Consider the following 8,906-nt stretch of genomic DNA (forward strand, 5'->3'; position numbering starts at 1 on the left):
AGTATAAAGGATCAGGCTGCACTTGGCCCTCATTAAGTGACTTTAGCACCAATTTCAGGGGAGAGGAATGCAGAGACTAGTCTAAGTTTAGACTGCTGCTAACTAGTCATGGTCCAAGCGTGTCCTTCTAGTGAGATGAAGTTTCAGTTCTGCAGCTAAACAACTTTGCAGCCTATTTTGGCAATTTTCCTTTGAAATGCAGTTAATGGATGCCGAACTTTGTTCTTTTATTTATCCACTCAACAATAATTATGGAACACCTATCATGTGCCAGGCATTGTTGAAAGGTTCTAAGGATATGGAAATGAGCAAAAATGATAGAATCCCTGCCCTGTGGAATTACTTTCTAATGAGAGAACTTTAAAATAATGGTAAAACAAGGATTTTTCAACCCCATATTCCCGTGACATTTTATTTTCTCCCTGTGCAATTAAATTTTGTATCCTAGCTAGCAGAGCTGCTGACATCAGTTTTTTTTTTAAATAAAAGGCATTAATATTTATATAAGAATGTACTGTTATAATATCCTTTTTTAAAAAGGAAGATTCTACTAACTTCCATATCTGGAGATTAGCTTGCTGTTTTGATGAATGATGTTTTATTGGTTTCTCAGTGTTTAAACACTGGGATACCACAGATTCTAACAGCAGCCTTTTGATTTTTTTTTTTTTTTTGTAGATTTACCATCACACATAACTAAATATTACCTATGTTCTGAATGATCTTTAATAAAAAGAGACTGTTGTCTTTGACTCTTACCCTAGGCATAGAATGATATTTTAAGCTGAAAGTAGAATTACCCCATATTGTATATGGCACTGTTAGTAACATTTAATTCCAAAGATTTCCATTAAAGTAAGTTCCCAAACTGTTCATGGGGTTCTCAAGGCAAGAGTACTGAAGTGGTTTGCCATTCCCTTCTCCAGTGGACCGCATTTTGTCAGAACTCTCCACCATGACCCATCCATCTTGGGTGGCCCTACACGGCATGGCTCATAGTTTCATCAAGTTAGACAAGGCTGTGGTCCATGTAATCAGACTGGTTAGTTTCCTGTGATTGTGGTTTTCAGTCTGTCTGCCCTCTGATGGAGAAGGATAAGAGGCTTATGGAAGCTTCCTGATGGGAGAGACTGACTGAGGGGGAAACTGGGTCTTGTTCTGATGGGTGGAGCCATGCTCAGTATATCTTTAATCCAGTTTTCTTTTGATGGTCAGGGGCTGTGTTCCCTCCCTGTTATTTGACCTGAGGCCAAACTATGATGGAGGTAATGAAGATAATAGCGACTTTCTTCAAAAGGTCCCATGCACTCACTGCTACACTTAGTGCCCCCAGCCCTGCAGCAGGCCACCGCCAACTCACATCTCTGCCGGAGACTCCTGGACACTCACGGGCAAGTCTGGGTCAGTCTCTTGTGGGGTCATTGCTCCTTTCTCCTGGTCCTGGTGTGCACAAGGTTCTGTTTGTGCCCTCCCAGAGTCTGTTTCCCAGTCCTGTGTAAGTTCTGGTGGCTCTATGGTGGAGTTAATGGCAACCTCCTCCAAGAGGGCTTATGCCATACCCAGGCCTGCTGCACCCAGAGCCCCTGCCCCTGTAGCAATCCACTGTTGACTCATATCTCCTTAGGAGACACCCAAACAGAGTTCTGTCTCAGTCTTGGTGGAGTCTCTGGGTCCTGGTGCACACAAGATATGTTTGAACCCTCTGAATGTCTCTGGCGAGTATGGGGTATGCTTCTAAACATGAGTTTTCCCCTCCTACTGTCTTGCTGGGGTTTCTCTGCCCTTAGATATGGGGTATCTCCTCACATTCGCCCCAGCGCCTTGGCTGTGTGGATCACAACAAACTGTGGAAAGTTCTTAAAGAGATGGGAATACCAGACCACCTGACCTGCCTCCTGAGAAATCTGTATGCAGGTCAAGAAGCAACAATTAGAACTGAACATGGAACAACAGACTGGTTCCAAATCAGGAAAGGAGTACATCAAGGCTGTATTCTGTCACCCTGCTTATTTAACTTATATGCAGAGTACATCATGAGAAATGCTGGATTGGATGAAGCACAGGCTGGAATCAAAATTGCCGGGAGAAATACCAGTAACCTCAGATATGCAGATGACACCACACTTATGGCAGAAAGTGAAGAAGAACTAAAGAGCCTCTTGATGAAAGTGAACGAGAAGAGAGAAAAAAATGGCTTAAAACTCAACATTCAGAAAACTAAGATCGTGGCATCTGGTCTCATCACTTCATTGCAAATAGATGGGGAAACAGTGACAGACTTTATTTTGGGGAGGCTCCAAAAATCACTGCAGATGGTGACTGCAGCCATGAAATTAAAAGACGCTTGCTCCTTGGAAGAAAAGTTATGACCAACATAGACAGCATGTTAAAAAGCAGGGACATTACTTTGCAAACAAAGGTCTATCTAGTCAAAGCTTTGGTTTTTCCAGTAGTCATGTATGGATGTGAGAGTTGGACTATAAAAAAAGCTGAGCACTGAAGAATTGATGCTTTTGAACTGTAATGTTGGAGAAGACTCTTGAGAGTCCTTTGGACAGCAAGGAGATCCAACCAGTCCATCCTAAAGGAAATCAGTCCTGAGTGTTCACTGGAAGGACTGATGTTGAAACTGAAACTCCAATACCTTGGCCACCTGATGCGAAGAACTAACTGATTTGAAAAGACCCTGATGCTGGGAAAGATTGAAGGTGGGAGAAGGGGATGACAGAGGATGAGATAGTTGGATGGCATCACCGACTCAATGAACATAAGTTTGAGTAAACTCCGGGAGTTGGTGATGGACAAGGAAGCCTGGTGTGTTGCAGTCCATGGGATCACAAAGAGTCAGACACTACTGAGCGACTGAACTGAACTGAAAGTCCCAAACATAGGCTTTGGGGGACGAAAACTGAGCAAGCAAAATTTGCTCATGGTATTTCATCATAGCCAGGCTTTGGGTCTTGGTTCAGCAGACTTACTTCATTGAGCCTGATGGTCGTTGTGACGCAGTGTTAGGCACATGGATAGACTTTTCTTTTACATATGAGTTCCATGGGAGACTTTTATCTGAATGTAGCTCCTTTTGTGTGCTTAGGAAAGATGGCACAGATTTCTCCTACCACATTCACTGCTGTGTGCTTATCAGTTATCAGAAGTTCCACTTAGCATTTGCAAATTTGACAGCCGCTGTGAAGTTGAAAACACTATGGGGACAGCATTTGGCAAGGAGGAGAAGGGCAGGATAGATGGAGAAGAGTCTCCGTGTACTAGGAGAGTATATGACTGGTATCGCCCAGGGCGCCCAGTAGTCATTTCTTTCAAAGACACACACAAGAAATAAGCCTCCATGTCTTTTTTCCAAGCTAGACTTCTCTCTCTCCTCTCTTCCTTCCAAATGAACTAATTGAACAGGTGTTGTGCTGAGGATGAAGTAGTCTCCATTATTTACCCTTACTGTCTATCTGTCTTTCAGATGTACATACATTTTGGTCCTGGACTCTTTTTTTTTTTTTTTGTATAGCATAAAAGGTATCATTTTAAGTGTACAGTTCAGTGACTTTAAGAGCGTTTCTATTGTTCAACCAACTCTTCCCAAGCTGAACTGAAACAGTAACTTCCCCTTCTCTCCTACCTCAGCTCTGGATAACCACCGTTCTTTCTGTCTGTATAAATCTGACTGCTCTAGGTACCTGAGATAAGTGGAATCATACAGTATTTGTGCTTCTGTGTCTGACTTATTTCACTTTGCATAATGTCCTCAAGGTTCATTCATATTGTAGCATGTCTCAGAATATCTATTTGAAGCCTGAATAATATAGCATTGTTTGTATATATCATATTTATCTCTTCATCCATCAATGGACATTTGGGTTATTTCTCCCTTTTGGCTATTGTGAATAATGCTGCCATGGATATTGGTGTACAGGTATTGCTCAAGTCCCTGTTTTCAACTTCTCTGGGTATATATCTAGGAATGGAATTGCTGGGTCATATGATAATTCTGTATTTAACTTTCTGAGGAACTTCCATACTGTTTTTCACAGTGGTTGTACCATTTTGCATTCCCATCTGCAATGTATGAGGGTTCCAGTTTCTCTATATTCTCAAAAACACCTGTTATTTTCTGTTTATTTGTTTTTTTCTAGTAATAATCATCTTAATGGATATGAAGTGGTATCTCACTGTGGTTGTGATTTACATTTCCCTAATGACTAGGGCTGTTGAGCATCTTTTCATGTGCTTATTGGCCATTTGCGTGTTTTCTTTGGAGAAATATTTATCCACATATTTTACCCATTTTTAAATTGCATTCTTTGTTTTTTTTGTTGTTGTTGAGTTGCGGGAGTTAAAAAAACATATTCTGGCTCTTCATTCCTTGTATATGATTTGCAAATATTCTTTCTCATTCCATAGATTGCCTCTTCACTCTTTTGATATAGTCTTTTTTTTTTTTTCGGCCATGCTGCCTATCCTGGGAAATTTTAGTTCCCTGACCAGGGATTGAACCCAGACCCATGGCAGTGAAAGCACTGAGTCTTAACCACTGAACCACCGGGGCACTCCCTTGATATTGTCTTTTGATGCACAGAAGTTTGTTATTTGGTAAAGTCCAGTTTATCTCTTTTTTTCCTTTTGTTTCCTGTGCTTTTGGTGTCACATCCAAGAAATTGTTGCCTAATGGTCATGTATATTTATTCATTATATACATGACTTATGTACCAAACAGGAAAAAATTGAAATTTTGGAAGGATGAGACAAAGATGAAAAAAGAAATTATGTTAGATGATTTTCACTGCATGTCCCTGTGATTGAATATGCTACATTGTTTCTGAAAAACACGGTTTTAACTTCTGGTTTTAAATTCATTTTCTTTCCATAGTTGCTTCTAATGGTGGTCCTAGTGAAAAAGTTACCTTACAAAGATACATATGTCCAAATTGGAGATGTTCATTGTTGGTTGTGCCTTCTAGGTCGTTATGCTCGTTTTTCAATTCCATTCACAGATTATGCAAAGATTTTAGTTGAAAATGCCCCACCAGGTGTCCATTTTCCCTGATATTAGTCGGGTTTTTGTTCAAAGTCACCAAAAGTTTCTGAATTTTGCATTTTTATAAACAGGTGTAGGTTCACTGAACTCTCACATGTGGATGCTTTTAAAAGTAGGTTTGAAATACTTATTTCAACTTTTTAAAAGTGAGCACATAAGAGAATTGCTATAGGCAGCACATATTGTTTTCAGTTGTCTCATCATGTAATGAATGATGTGAAATCATTTCAAACATCCATTTTTCAAAATATCCTCTGCAGAGTATGTGTCTTTCAAGAACCAGTTATTTTCTCACTCATCACTGAAATAGAAATTATCAAAATGGCAGCTCTGCCTTGAAGGGAGTGATTAAGGGTGTTTATGTCTTTGAAAATATCTTCCAAGCAGCATATATCCTGATAGCCATTCATCATCCCAGAGAAAGACAGCAGGTCTGTAGCATGGTGTTTTGTATAATAGAGATGTATAATACAATACCTTTATAGTCAACAAGTCTTTTATGTCTTTTGCCACAAATAGCTCCCTAAAACTCTGTGTCATTTAAAAGGTGACCATGGTTATTCCCCGCATCACTGCAAAGTACTGGGAGTCTACTCTATTTTAGAGGTCTTGTCTTCATAGAAAGTAGTTACATTTTTGACATCTCTAGCACTTGACGCACTTCTGGCTTCAGCTTCTTTGCTGTGACATCTTGACTATGAATGAAGCAGTGCAGAATTTCATATGCGGAAATGTCTCTGTGACTTTATCCCAGAATATTTTTTATTCCATTAAAGTAGCTATTCCATTAAGCATATTTTTCCATAAATCATTGTTTTTATTAAAGAAATTACTGTTGAGAATATATTTTCTTTAGTACATGTTTTTCTTTATTTGTTCATAAGAAAATGAGTTATTTGTGTATTTTTTTTTTTGAACCAGACTAGAAGTCTCATACATTGACATGTCAGGAATATCTTTACTGTTTTCTATCTATACGAAAAACCTCCTGTACTGTACGATTTACTTTTTTATTTCTTTACATTTTCAACAATGTTTGTTGAGAATCTTTCAGTGATATTTACTGATAAATGAATGTGGTTTGGACTCTCTCCACATTTATTTCCTTGTTTTTCAAGTATTTTTACCATGATAGGAGAAGTAAGTATTTATCCAATCATATGTGGTTTTCTGTCTTTTTCATCTTTCAGTATTAAGCAGGTGTACTCAAAAGAGGCTTCTAAGTATTCTCATTCATTGTAATGATGTTATTATGTGAAGTACTGAACTGACTGTTATCTGACTCGACTCATGGCATGATTGGAAGTTCACAGAGGGAGTGGCTAGGGGAGCACTGTTCAGGCAGAGGAAAGAGCAGATGCAGGCAGACGATGCTGTGAAAAAAGGAGCAGCTCAGAAACTTGTCAGTTATTCTGCTGGTTTACCAAGGGATAAGAGTAGGGGACATCAGGTAATGGACAGAAAGTGTCAGCAGGAGCTGGACCTGAGGTTTTCTTTAGGTAGAGTAAAGCTGTACAATGGGACTTAGTCCAGGTTCTTTTCCATACAGAACCCAGTGCAAGGATTAAGTGCTGATGCGATCCTGGGAAGGGTAATCTCAGGGAGTGGGACTGAGAGACAGTGAACTGAGTCACAGGCGGATGGGAGGTCGCACAAGGTCTGATATTATGGTGCTGACTGTTGCTTCATGAAGAGACGGCCAGTTTCTTAGCCACATGAAACACCCCCAAATAGGCTGACCCAAAAAACCACGCTTCAGAGCTGTCCATCAGAGGGTGTGTGGAGAGGGAATTCACCTGCTGGCACCCTCCTTCTCTTGCCTCTCACTGAAGAGAGTTCACCCACAGAGTGTTATCACCCTGCCCTTCTGGCCTGCGTCACCAGGCACCTTCCAGAGAGCTAGACTCCATGCTTCATAGTGTAGTGCTTCATCTGGGTCTAGGAATGGAAAGAGGGGCCGGAGACTCCAGGGTTAGCCTCAACAGCAGGACTGCATGGGCCCACATGGGTCATTGTGGCAGGACAAACAGCCCAGGGCCGGCCAACAGGTGAGGCTGAGGGGATCGAGGCTCTGCCCGTTACAGGTGAGCTTGTGTGCTCTCAGAGCTGCTTGTGGTCGTCCATTGCATGTGGCTCTTAATCCGCTACAGGGCTTCCACTGCTGTCCTCCTGCTTCCCCAAGTCGGCCGCTCAGCCACGAGCTGCCCTCAAGGTGGTGACTAGTTGTCAGAAATACTTAAGGCAAGCGGGTTGGCGGAATAAGCTACACTTTCTGTACTGGGGCTGGTCCTAAGGCTCTAACCAACATCGTCTGTCTCCGTTATCACACAGTCTGTATTTCCCTACCCTCGGCCAGCTGTTGACTTGTCTAAGTCGCTCTCTTGCTGAAGTGATCCAGAACTTCTAGTGGGCTGACCATTATTGACCCTGTAGTTTTTGGATCACAGGTGTTATATTTTCCATTAACCTTTATCAGTGGGTTAGGCAGTGCTGAGAGAGACCTAGTGAATCGCCTGTTTCAGATATTGTCCCCTATTATCCCCTTTTGTGGAGGATCAACACCAACTCCTTAATTACTTCAGTCAGACAGTAAATCATTTCCTTGACTGTTGAACTGTTGGCATGAAAGCCCCAAGTGGTCAGAGTGTCATAAGTTTTACATTCAGTGAAACTCATTATGAACACAGGCAGAAGTGTTCCTTCCCTGGGAACTAGGACTTCTAATTGGGCAGGACCTTAGATGGCAGGAAATAAGAGCACATATATTTTAAATGGACACCTGTGTAGATGATGAGGGGGCCACTTCTACTTACTTGATTCTTGGATCCATGTATTCTTAGTGTTGGAAGCATAACACTGTATACCAGCTGTTGACTTGTCCAGTACATTACTTCCTAGAAAATAGCAACCAAACCGCACAAGATATTGGACCCATCGCTGAGCCTTCATCAGACTGTCTATCATTTTGTTAGTCTGGTTGCTTCTGGATGGTAGAGTACCTAATCTTGTGGTTACTGTTTAGAGTAACTGGGAAGATTTTTTTTTTTTTTTAAATAAAGCCTTTCTGGGAATTCCCTGACAATTCAGTGGTTAAGACTGTGCTCTCTCACTGCCGAGGAACCACATTCAATCCTGGATCAGGGTACAAAGATCCCACTAGTGCTAAGTGCTTCTCCTCTCAGTTGTAACCCCATGGACTGTAGCCCCCCAGGCTCTTCTGTTCATGGGGTTCTCCAGACAAGAATACTGGAGTAGGTTGCCATTGCCTTCTCCTGGGGATCTTTCCCACCCAGGGATTGAACCCATGTTTCCTGCATTGCAGGCAGATTCTTTATCATCTGAGCCACCAGGATCTCCTTAAGATCCCACATGCATGGTCAATAAATAAATAAAGCCTTTCTGGTCACATTGAGTTTGAGGTGTCTATAGAACATCTATGTGAGGATGGATGAGGAGAGAGTTTGAATAGCGCATGCATAACAGATTTTGGAATTCTCAGCCTTAACAGGGAGGCTGCGGATGTGAAGAGAAAGGGCCTTGTAATGGAAATCTGGAGTTCACGACTGTTTAAAGGGAGGATTGATGAAGAGGAACAGTGGGTGGGACAGAGAGTGAAAGTGAGATGCAGCAAGAGAGGTAGGGTCCTTGAGGGTAAGGAACTAAAAAAAATCTCCAGAAGAGTGAGTCATCAATGGAGCTGGGTGCCCTGGAGATAGTCAGCCAGGTAAGGACTGAGACATCGCCAGCCTGTTGCTGTTGGTGATCTTGGCAAAAGGAGTATCCCAGCTGATTCCAGACAGAAGCCAGACTATAGAGGGTTTGAGAATGAAAGGGGAATGTGAACGGGAGGATGTAGAAA

The sequence above is a fragment of the Budorcas taxicolor genome, chromosome 12 (genome assembly GCF_023091745.1).
Source record: "Budorcas taxicolor isolate Tak-1 chromosome 12, Takin1.1, whole genome shotgun sequence".
NCBI lineage: Eukaryota > Metazoa > Chordata > Mammalia > Artiodactyla > Bovidae > Budorcas > Budorcas taxicolor.